General features: G+C 45.0%; 1 protein-coding gene across 1 annotated transcript in view; it reads right to left on the reverse strand.

Moving 5' to 3' along the window:
- The window catches only part of LOC310790618 (proton myo-inositol cotransporter-like), a gene marked incomplete at both ends in the record, with an annotated part of 98,073 nt that overhangs the window by 19,635 nt on the left and 65,402 nt on the right, over positions 1 to 13,036 (reverse strand). The window lies entirely within an intron of this gene.

The raw sequence follows: 13,036 nt of genomic DNA on the forward strand, positions 1-13,036 counted from the left end.
TCATCGTTTCATATTGTTCTCCTCCCACCCCCATCGCCTGTTCTTTCTTCTGAGGAGGGACCTGCTGCTTCTTGTTGAGTCTCCTCTTCCTCCCTCTGGCCCTCAACTGTTTTAATTAAATTAGAATAACATTTACAACTAAATTCATCAACAGTCAAACAGTCTCTGTCTTTGAATTGTCAGAACAGTGGGCAGATAAATTAATGAACAGATTATTAGTAAAATAAAATATCTCAAAATGTATCCTACAATGTGTAGGATACATACAAAATGTTGTACTGTATGCACACAGACTGTGTTCTGAGTAAGCCACTGTCTAGTTTGCTAGTAAGCTAACTTCATGTCCATTCTCTGGTCTAAATTAGCATAATCACCTGTGTTTGCATCTGGGTGGGTTTTCATTTTGCAGAGGCTCTGCCTCCCCCCTCTGGCCCTCAATTTGCTCTCTTCTTCTAACATAGCCACATTATCTGCTTCTTTATCTCTCTCCTTCCTCTTAAACATTTGAGTTATTGTTCGTTGCATGTTTCTGCTCCTTTTGTTCTGAAAACAATGGCAAACATGTTGGGCTCGTTTATTATCCATCCTTGCCCGCTGCCCGGTGCAAATTGCATTAATAAAGTAGGTGCATTTGGTCGCAAAATGTCCGGGAACAATAAATCAAACGCACCTTTATATAACAGTTAGTTCCGGCAGAGTAATTTGATTGGACAAGAGTTGCCTACCGCCATCCATTTCACGTTAACACGCCTGTTAAATCGCGTTAAATCGCTGTCCGTTCTCAAGAGCTATTCAGTTGGTTCATGAAATCGCTGGGCTGCGTGCCCTCCAGTGTTGCTCCTGGCCAATCCCGGCGCCACAGGGCGTGGTTATTGCTTATCCTATGTGGGGTTAGAAATCACGCAGCGCGTACTTCACTGTGTGTGTATCACTCGATTTCACTGCGCCTCCTCCAGCCTGCTGTTACTCGCCCCACAATTGCCACAAAGTAAACCCATGCCTTGCGGCACATCGCTGCCTCTCAGTGGTTGGAAATATTACCGTTTCTGCTTGCTTGCTTGCTTGCTTGGGAACTACACTCGTGCAATCCTGGGGGAACTTTATTGTTGGCGGAGCGGAGGCAAGCCGCAAGCGAGACCAAAGAACTTTTATGGAAAGAAATGACAGCTCCATATTGCCCCATTGCAACATCAGCGCCCAGCAGCCTCCGCCATTTTTTATTTTTGGAAGCGTGACAGCGCCAAAAGAACCTCGCACAGGCTCGCAGTGGTCAGCTGCGGTAGCGCTGGCCCCTATAATCAGCCTCTCTAAACAGTAACTCAACGGGAGAACACTCTAAACTTTGGGGATTCACATCTTTTCCGGGCGTACTGCAAATCTTGATTGAAGTGGTGTAGTGCAGGGATGTAAAACAACAACCATATTGTGGAAACTAAGCAAAATTTTTCGTTTTCTTTGTTTAGTTTTTTCAAGATAAATACCTAATGAAAAGGACCCGAGGTTCAACTCCCGTTGAGTTACTGTTTAGAGAGGCTGATTATAGGGGCCAGCGCTACCGCAGCTGACCACTGCGAGGCGCATTCTGTTTCCAAAAATGGCCGGAGTGTCGTCTCTTTCCTTCCACGCTCTTTGGCGAGACTAGACTTGACACAGCCCAGTGCAGCAGCAGCAGCGGCATTCAGGAGCTGCGTGCTGGAAGCGCAAATCAGCCTACACAGCATGGATTAAAAACCACTGACAGCCAGGTCTAAAACACAGAACAATTTAGAAGTAATTTATGAGAGAGACTGTTGTTTATTAGTAATGACATAACGTCAGCCATGCATTTCCTTGTTGGAAATTATGGATCGACTGCACTCTGCAGCAATCGGATTTTGATTGACAGGGAGCTGCATGTCTTCCCCCAACGGCGTTCAGGCACCAAAAGTCTTACCGGAACTGCGCACCGGACGGTTCCGGCCCACTTTCACCAGTGCCGAAAGGGTAATAACTTGTTCCACTACTGCAGCATAATGAATGAGAATGCAGCTTTGCGTCTTGTCTTGATTAAACTCTGGCTGCCCCAATGTTTACGGGACTTATAAAAACAATATATTGAAAGATGTTCCATGTAGCACCTTTAAATGCTTGGGTTTCCTAAAATATTGTTAAAAAAATATTATAAACAAGCTAAAACAATGCTTTTATTAGTCAAGCCAGCTTTGGAAAAAACAAACATCCTCTCTACATGAGTACCAGCCACTCAAGTAGAGTAGTTAGCCAATCAACCAAAACTAGCATAGAGACTCTCACCAGTCTCGTTCATTGTGTGTGTGTGTGTGTGTGTGTGTGTGTGTGTGTGTGTCTCTCTCTCTCTCTCTCTCTGCTGTAATTACACTGGCAGCTCTGCCACCATGTTGCTCCACTTAGACAGATGACCTCTAATCATCATCAACAAGGGAGGCTCTAAACAAGCTCGAGGGTCAACGCCTGCATTTACAACTTCAGTAATGATGTCATGCGATTGAGATGAGCGAGACACAAATAAACACAGAAAGTGATGTAATATAATTAAAGTAAAAGTCCTTGAGTCAGAGGTTTGGCTTACTTGAGTATATTTCATATGATTTAAGGCAGGGGTTCCCAACCTTTCTAGGCTTATCCCACTCTGACGTCACAAAAAAATCAGGGACTGCCCCCTAACGCTTCATTAGTCCGACACCTCAATAGTCCAACAAATGAAGCATTGGACAGACAACTCGTTAGTCCCACAGTTCGTTATTCAATGTAATTCAATACAATTTATTACAGCGCGGTGCACTGCTTACTGCTTGAGTTGCCTTTACCCTGCTAGCCGGGCGCTTCTCGCTCATACTGAGCATTAGCGCCCGGGGACCCACGTAGCATTCCCAATCAGACCAGCGCGCCGCTCTCACGTCTAGGTCTTAAAAGAATCCTTACCCGAGCCAGAAACAGAAAAGTGGATTTTATGCAACAATTTGGAAGGGGCAACATCAGTTATTTAGAAGAAGAGGATGTTATGCATCGGATAGCGCCTTCACTTCAAGTTTCTGGCTCAGGTAAGGACTCGTTTTAAGACCTAGACGCGAGAGCGGCGTGGCTGTCTGATGGGAGATGCTAAGTGGTGCTAACGCTCAGTATAAGCGAGGAGCGCCCAGCTAGCAGGTTAACTCTCATCGGGAGCTACAGTATATAGGCCTATTGCAACAACAAACACAGGGTAGAACCCAGACACCAGAGGGGCGCTCGCTGTGGAGCGCTGTGATGGCTGGTACAAAAGCAGAAACTTGTCATTAAAATTTTTTTTTTACAGGCACAGGACTGGTATATATATTTTTTTTTTATTAGCAGCGGACCTAATCAATGAACCCTTCTGCTTTGGTGAGTGCTTTTGAAATGTCTCTGCGACACTTGTAAGACGAGCGTATTAACATTTTCCGCTGCGCCTCTCGTTACGTTCAAATAAGGGACTGTATGTGGAGGGGAGCTGCTCATCAAGCAGTGACAATATCGTTCCGAAAGGGCCTAAAGTCTGAAACGCACAGGGAGCGAAACTTGACGCGCGTCATTTGATGCGCGTCAATTTCTGCCCCTATAGCCACTGCAAGCATCAGATCTGAAATGTATACAGCACAGAATGACAGAACCATCAGTATTTTGGGGAAAAGGCCACTCATTTATATGTGGGCAGGCACAATGACCGATGAAAAGAAGTTGTTATACCGTAGTTTTGAGCCCCTGTCATTCAGAGGCTGTTGGATCATCCTACCTGTCTGCTGTGCAGAGGGGGAGAAAGAAAAAGGCAGCGCTGTCAGAGAAAATGATGCAATCATTCTGTCCAAACTTTCACCAATCTAATCTCATCATGACATCCAGGGATAGGTTATATTTTGCTAGCCGAATCGCCGATGCGTTTAGAACATTATTCTCACTTTGTAGTCTTGCTATTCACCTTATGTAGCCACGCCCATTTGACCCGGTTGTGTGGTCGTGTGACGACTTCCGGCTAAAAAAAGAAGAAAAAGAAGATGGCCGGCTGCTCCAATATCATCTAACTCTGAATTAGCTAATAATTTAGCCAATTGTATGTAAGGGTGTATTCACACCTGTAGGTTGTTTGCTTTGTTCCGATTCAGGTACTTAATTGATACAATTGTTGCATTTGTGCCTTGGTTCATTTGTGTTCACACAGCCACAAATGAAACGGTCCAAATAGTATTGTCAAACTTCCTGGATTGGCCAGCAGAGACTCTGATAGGCTAATAGCCTCTCGGGATGGACAAAATAATTCCCAGAGATTTTCCTATATGATTATAAAAATGCGTTTTGTTAGACCTACATTTTAGGCTATGTCGGGCGTCCGCCGTGCGAGGAGAGAGAGAGAGAGAGAGAAAGAAAGAAAGAAAGAGGGAGGGATCGGGAGAGAGAGAGAGGGAGAAAGTTCTTTATTTATTTATTAATGTATGCTATGTAGCCTATGTAAGCCTATGTATTTATTTAGCCTATTTAGGCTATTGGGAATTTGGAGATAGAAGATCAAAGACCCTCGCAAATTCTGCTATTAGGCTACTATCACGGAGATGAGGATTAGCCGAGACATAGGCTATATGAACACCTGTCCTGTCAGGAATAAAATATTAATAAATAATTTAATAATAACGGACATTTCGAGGAAGACATGCAATCAGTCTGATTGTCTGATTGAACCAGACAATCTTATCACAAAGAAGGCTGGCTCTGATTACCACGATTTGTTTTCATTTATTGAATGGAGACCAGAGAGAGCGAGAGAGAGGGAGAGAGAGGGCGGTGTGCTGCGCAGCACACCGCACACAATTTACAGGCAAAATCCGTAGAGATTCAACACATTAACGTTGCTTCCCATGGTCCGAGGTAAGTTGATTGAGTTCAAACTGCTGATGTGATGATCCAAAAATCCCCCAAAGTTTATCGATGCAAGTCACAAGTCGCCAAAACAGGATCTGAAAGATGTTGTTTTTAAACGATAAAAATGTTCGTTCTTCAGGCCATTACGCACAGCGCAGCTGACTACGGCAGCTGGTTTATCCAAAAATGCGCACCGTTTACTGCTGTTGTGGCGGATCGAGGTCGGCTCACGTTCTCACCACAAATTAACCGCACCAGAGATCGTTTGGAAGCGGACCGAGACCACCATTTCTTGGCGATCTCGGTCCGCTTGTTTTGTCCCGCATCCGAGTGCGATTGCTGTGTTCACACTCCCCCAAACGAACCGCACCAAGGGGGAAAATGCTCTCTGTTTCGGAACAACTGCTCCAAACGAGATAGGTGTGAATACACCCTAACATACCAAATAAAAGCAAACGGCAATGTCTAAGAATGCAATGCCATGTAACTGGCTCGTTAATTCTCGCATTCCAGGGAAATACGTTAACATCTGCAGGTCTTATAGACGTAAATGGCTCGCGCTGGGCTCGGAGGAGAGAAAACTATCTGAAGCTTTCTTTGTTGGAGTCCAGGTATGTTTTACAAGAAAGTGCTCATCATTGTCGACGATAACGTTATCTGACCTGGCTTGCTTGCTGTGTACCGAGCTCAAAGTAGTAGGCTATGTTCTTTTATTTTACCCCCTGCACTGTCCGCTACAAAAACAACTTTCTTCCGTTGACGTTCTTTTGTATTTCCCGCCGTGACTGCCGGAAGTGTTAACACGACCCGGAAGAATTTGGCCCACCCCCGTGTATGAACATAAGGTTAATAGTGTAGCGTATTGTAGCGTATCGCTGATACGCCAAGGAACCGGAGAGTTGTAGTTGGTACAGGGTTCTTTATTGACAGGCTCATTCAGCTCCTAGCAGCTAGCTTCTCAGCTAGCTCCACACACGACACCCGCTCTAGCCCGCTCGCAGAACTAGACTGACTTCCGCCACGCTGCCGCTCGTCCTATATACCCCCTTCCCCCTAGGAACACACCCACACACATTAGTTCCTAGCTGCAATCTAGACACTTCTATTGCACATCACATTACAGGTAATACCTGGATTACCTGGAACGCTACAGTATTAATGCTTGCTGTATTTAAACTGTTGTGAGATTTGTTTGAGGAGCATATCAAGACAGACAGGGATGAAGGTGGGCAGAGAGGGAGGAGGGGTGCTCAGAGTGCTTTGGTTGCGGCTGCTGGAACCTCATTTGACGAGACCAAAATCGAGACAGGTTGGGAGTATGGGCGTCAAGCAGTTTGACGCGTGTCAGAACACTCTTGGTGCGTGTTCGGCCGTTTAAAACAATGGGTGGGCTTCCAAATGCGAGCGTCAAATGCTCCCTGTGCATTTGGGGCTTAAGGCAGTGCCAGGTCAACACTGATGACTCTATATTTACATGCAAAAAATGTTGCTTAGCCTAGTTTTTGCCCTAAACGGACAGACACACGTACACACACACACACACACACACACACACACACACACACACACACACACACACACACACACACACACACACACACACACACACACACACACACACACACACACACACCAACAATAGGCTGTGAAAAAGAGGACCCCTTTCTTTAGGTATTTCATTCATTCACAATTTATGACTTTCCTGTTAAATAGAAAGAGAAAGTGCCTAAAGTGTTTAGGCACTACTACTACTGGGCTGCCAATGTTAGGGCTTTAATGTTTTGGCGGCAAAGGGCCCCTGACAATTTAGCTCTCGGGGCCCCCCTGTGGCTGAAAATGGAGGCCAGCTCTATTGCCAACTCCTCTCTGCCAGCCATCTTATTTTCCAACAGTGTTTGGAATAACGCCGTTTAAAAGGTTAGGTAACGTTAACGTTGTCAAGTGACTGTGAGGAGACCGGGTGGGTTAACATAACGAGATAAACGATTATGATTGGCTAAGGCAGAGTCATGTGTTTCATGGTAGCCAATCGGAGCCAGTGTTTTCACACACGAACCAGGACATTAACAACGAGATAAGCGATTATTGGCTAAGGCAGTCATGTGTGTCATGGTAGCCAATCGGAGCCAGTGTTTTCACACACGAGCCAGGACACATCACACGCGCGACACACACACATACAGACACACCAAACAGATTCGAGGAAGCAGCAGAAATGTCGAGTCCGGAGCAATCCGATGAAAAGTTGGCATTTTCAAGGTGGTTATATAACGCAAATAGTTACTTTCCCTGGTAACTAGTTAGTTTTATTATAGAGTAATTCAGTTACTAACTCAGTTACTTTTTGAAACAAGTAGTGAGTAACTATAACTAATTACTTTTTTAAAGTAACGTTCCCAACACTGTTTTCCAAGCTGGAGAGGCCAGGGACTTTTCAGATATTTTTGGTTTTTGGGTTTTGTTGTGAGAAACTCCCTCAGACTTTTTTTTTTTTTATCACTTAAATTTTTTTATTGACATCAAAATAAATGAAATACATTACAGACAAGGGGGGGAACATAACATGAAATAAAAGATAATAGCTTGGGGTAAGTCTCTTTTTGGCATTATGTTATTCCGTCAACATCTCCGTAACAGTGTCCTCTTTTGGTGTCTTGTACATGGTCCATTTTTCCCATTTACTCTCCATTTTTCCCTCTTGTAGCCTCAGGATGTGTGTCAGTTTCTCCATTAAATAAATATCTTCTACAATTGTTAACCATTGTTCTTTTGTTGGTGGCGTTTCTCTTCCCCAGTTTCTAGTGATAGCTTTCTTGGCTGCTACCAACAGTATTTTAACCAGATATCTATCACTCAACGAGACAGTACGTTTCTGAAAAGTTACATAGATAAAGGACCAAACAGCTCTCAAGGTTTCCATATCCTAACATTTTCTGGAGTTCCTCCGAAACCATTTCCCAAAATTTTTTTACTTTCTGACAGTTCCAAAAGACATGAGAGTGATCAACATCAAAAGACCCACAACCTCGCCAACATTTCTGTCGTTTGTGTAGCTGTTTACTTTTTATTTTTGGTGTTATAAAATATCTGATCAGATTTTTCCATGAGAACTCCCTCCAGGTCTGTGAATTGGTGGTTGTTTGGTGCGTCTCCCACATTCCTAGCCAGTCTTCATCTGAGATTTCCACATTAAGCTCTTTCTCCCATTTCACCTTTATGTAACCAGTCGAGTGTTTATCATTAGAGTTCAATGCTTGATACAATGCTGAAATGACTCTTATGTTACTTCCTTCATATGCCTTCATTATGATTTGGATGACACCATTCACTTCCCTGGAGGGGTCTACTTTGATTTCCTTTTTAAAATAGTCTCTTAATTGAAAGTATCTGTATAGGTCATGCCTCTCCAGTTGATATTTTCCTCTCAGATTTTCAAAGCTCTCCAGCTCCCCTTCTTTCACCAAAACACACCAGGAGGTAATTCCCCTTGCTGCCCACTGTTTAAACCCTTGGTCGTACTGATTTGATTTGAAGTTTCTATCGTAAGCTACCCATTACTCCCTCAGACTTTTAAACCAAGTTAGGAAAGCTTTGAGTCTACCAGATGTTTCCATCCACACTCCTATTTGTTTCAATCATTCTTTTTTGCCTCCTTGGTCAGATAGAAACCACCATGCCTGGAGTGAGCAGGGTCTGACTTCCATCAAAAACCTATACATAGATGGTCATTTTGCATCCTTTGATGTTCTGAAAAGGAAGTTTGAGTTGCCTGGCACGAACTGGCTCAGATTCCTACAAATCAGAAATTATGTTCGATCCAAGATTCGGTGCCTTTGAAGCGCTTCCAAGTGAACATGCTTTTTTTCAATGTATTGCTGAGCCCTCCTCACTCCATCACCTCATCTCTAGATTTGTATGTCTGTTTGACAACTGCACCATGGCCTCTACTGAGAAGATTAGAGAAGCATTGCAGGAGGAACCTGGTACTGATTTATCTGACATTATATGGGAAAGGAGTCTGTCGGTTGTACAACTCTGCTCAGTTAATAGCAGACACCTTCTGATCCAATTTAAAGTCACTCACCATCTCCACTACTCCAAGCAGAAATTACACAAGATCTTCCCTACTGTATCACCACTGTATGAAAGGTGTCAAGTGTCGGAGGGCACATTGTCTCATGCCTTTTGGTTCTGCCCTTCACTAACGGGATTGTGGGCCAAAATATTTGACTGGTACTCTAAGGCAGGGGTGCCCACACTTTTTCAGCTTGCGAGCTACTTTTAAAATGACCAAGTCAAAGTGAGCTACCAAGCATATTTATTTATATATATATACATTGAGTATACAGTGGAAAACAGTGGAACAGTGGAAAAACAGTGGAAAAACAGTGGAAACAGTGGAAAAACAGTGGAAAAACAGTGGAAACAGTGGAAAAACAGTAAAAATTTTTTTTTTTTTTTTTTTTTTTTTTTTTTTTTTTTTTTTTTTTCTTCCTCAATGCCATGCGATCGACCACACTACCTTCGCGATCGACCGGTCGATCGCGATCGACGTATTGGACACCCCTGCTCTAAGGCCTACAAAATAACCCTTCAGCCGGAGGCAGAACTCGCCATCTTCGGCTGCTCGGAGTCTTCTCTGAACTGCCCTACAGCTGTGCAACAGTCTCTGACACAGGGGACAACTGTTGCCAAGAAACTAATCCTGAAGGAATGGAAGTCCCCCTCTTCACCCTCTTTTTAATTGTGGCTGGCGGGTATGACCTCTGTTATACGGATGGGGAGACTTAGGTTCCTGAGGACCGACTCACTTAAGAAATTCTCTGCCATTTGGGGCCCGTTTCTAGCCTACCTCGTTGAGGTTGGGGGCGACGGGTGATTCGCCAGACTGGTTCCTCATGGACCCCCTGTGTGGGATCTCAGGCACAATACCTCTTACAAGCATATAAGCACCTTATGCGACTGGTAGCACGATTTAATAATACTGAATGTTGATATGTTTTTTGTTTGTTTTTGTTTTTGTTTTCTTTTGTTTTCCTGTCTCTGAGCCTGTTTGTCCTGTTTGTATGTTGTAAAAAAAAAATGAAAAATGAAAAAGCTAAAAAAATTAGAAAGAGACAAGTGCTCAGGTATAACAGTTTGCTGAATCTTATAGTCTATTGTACCCCAAGCACAGCAGGCTAAGGCTCATGCCTACACTGGGGGCAGATGACATTTGGAGTAAAATAAAACAATGTTTCACCAGAAGAAAGGAATGATGATGACTTGTGACCTACCCAATGACAACTGCATATACTGTAGATTAGTAAGCATGGTTCTCTATCATTTGGTCGACATTGTCTCCCAGTTACATATTTCATATGTACGGGGGGCTGATCCCACTGGGGCATTTGACGTGAATACAAATCCTGGCCTCTTTCTATGAGGCAATCCCTGAAATTGTATTCTTTCAAATGGCCAGCAGGGGGCGACTCCTTGGCTCCGGAAAGACATTGGTTACCATTGAAGTGAATGGGAAAATGACCCGACTTCTGTTTTGATTTAAGGTCATAAATAAACACTTTCCAAATGAGTTTATGGCATAAATCACCAATTTCAAGTCTTTTTCATGCTGTCATGGTCCTCATTTTGTAAATTATGGCCAGTTTCCAATTCTCACTCCTCTCTCTCTCTCTCTCTCTCTCTCTCTCTCTCTCTCTCTCTCTGTCCAACTCAGACACACACCACACAGAAAAACAAACACACCCACTGGCTTTGACAGAAGTGGCCCTGTGGAGCGGCGGTGCGAGGAAGACATGACAAGGTGTGATCTGGCCCTGACCCCCGGTCACGCTTTGATTCACAGCTCTCCTTCATCACATTAAAGGAGAGTGACAACATATGGCTCAATCCCACCACACTTAACAGCCCTGCACAGCTCGTCCCCACTCGGCTCCACTCGTCTCTACTCGATGGATGTTTTGCTTCGACCGGCGCTCGATCGGCCCCCACCCACCCCCGCCCACAGCTGGTCGTCTAAAAATAGCGACCGCATATCTGTCCTTCGGCTATAACATAACGTTACAATTAAATCCATCCACATAACTTTTAAACTGTTTATGAAATACTGGTGCCTCTAAATGACCTACAGTGTACATGGGCAAATGTGACAATCGGCCAAGAGAATGATATCACAGGCATGCTGCGCTGTGCGGGGACGGGAGAGGCGCAACAGAGTGAAGCCTCTACCCCGCAGCCTCTCACCAGGCAAGACCGGGGCTTCCAAAAACCCGCTGCGGCCTAGCGGAGCGCTGCAGCCTCCACTCAGCTACAGAGCTCCCTGAGCGAGCAGCGGACTTTTTTCTCAGACAATTGAACACCCGCCACGATTTTATTTCACCGGAGGTGAAGGCAGCGACACAAAATACTGATGGAAATATACATAACAGAAGATAAGGTAAGACCACTAAACTGGTATGCAGCCGCCAGCATTGCATTGACAGTCAGTAGACAGAGTAAACACGATTCTCTCTGACCAATCAGTAGCCATCAGAGTTTTACGTCACCATTTGGGACCTACTCGCCAGCCCGAAGTACCCCGACGAGGCAGGGACCAAAAGTAGCACGACTCGGCCTTAAATCAAACCGAGCTGGGCCGGTTTTTGATGGTGGGATGAGACCAAAAGTCGAGTCGAGCGGAGCGGGACCGCGCTACTAGCTGCTGTGGAATTGGGCCAATAGACATCACAGAGCAAAAGAGAGGGGAGACTGATAGGCTACATGGAGAGAGAGCGCGAGAGAGAGGGAGAGAGACAGAGAGGGAGAGAGAGAGAGGGAGGGAGAGACAGAGAGAGACAGACAGAGAGAGGGAGGGAGAGAGACAGAGAGGGAGAGACAGAGAGAGAGACAGACAGACAGAGAGAGGGAGGGAGAGACAGAGAGAGAGACAGACAGAGAGATGGAGGGAGAGAGAGAGACAGAGAGGGAGAGACAGAGAGAGGGAGGTCTCTCTCTCTGTCTATCCCTCGGAGGGAGAGACAGAGAGAGACAGACAGAGAGATGGAGGGAGAGAGAGAGACAGACAGAGGGAGGGAGGGAGAGAGACAGAGAGAGGGAGGGAGAGACAGAGAGAGAGACAGAGAGAGAGAGAGAGGGAGGGAGGGAGGGAGAGAGAGAGACAGACAGACAGAGAGAGGGAGGGAGAGAGAGATGGAAGGAGAGAGACAGAGAGAAGGAGAGACAGAGAGAGGGAGGGAGAGCTGGACAGAGAGAGGGAGGGAAAGAGAGAGAGAGACAGAGAGAGGGAGGGAGAGAGACAGAGAGAGGGAGGGAGAGATGGACAGACAGACAGACAGAGAGAGAGAGATGGCTGTTGGGTGAAAGTGGATGTCACACACACACACACACACACACACACACACACACACACACACGCGCAAGCCCAAAGCTGGCCAATTGCTAATAGCCAGAGATGGTCACGCTGCCGCCGCCGGGGCAGTTAAGGGTGATCGATGACATGCCTCTGACTGAGTGTGTGTTTATCTTTGCATGCATATGTGTGTGTGTGTGTGTGTGTGTGTGTGTGTGTGTGTGTGTGTGTGTGTGTGTGTGTGTGTGTGTGTGTGTGTGTGTGTGTGTGTGTGTGTGTGTGTGTGTGTGTGTGTGTGTGTGAAAGAGGCAGAGATAAAACTACAGGGAAGGTTTAGCCATAGGAGAGAATACTGTAACAGAGTGGTAGTTTATTGACAGAGCACTGATGTAATTATTTAACTTACAGTAACACATTGAAGATGGATTGGAATCTGATCAGCCAAACCACTTCCGGAGGTGGTCAGGGACGCATTGTGACCACATTGAACATAAGTGTAAATGCAATGTGTCCTCTCAATCTGGATACAGCAACTGTATGCGGATTGAGAGGACACCCATTTTGGGTGATCAAATTGCCAACAGATTGCAATCTGATCACCCAAAATTATGGAATTATTTACCTATCTAAATGCAAGCAATTTGAGAGCATGATTTATCGGTTATAAATGATGTGTAAATCATTTACAATTAATTTACAAGGCTTTCTGCATCCCCTAATCTAAAGTGTAAAGCATTCATCACACATAAATGTGTTACATACAAGGGGGTAGCTCTGTCAAAATTGAAGCCAATAAGTGCA

This window comes from Poromitra crassiceps (assembly GCF_964638095.1).
Source record: "Poromitra crassiceps genome assembly, chromosome: 2".
NCBI lineage: Eukaryota > Metazoa > Chordata > Actinopteri > Beryciformes > Melamphaidae > Poromitra > Poromitra crassiceps.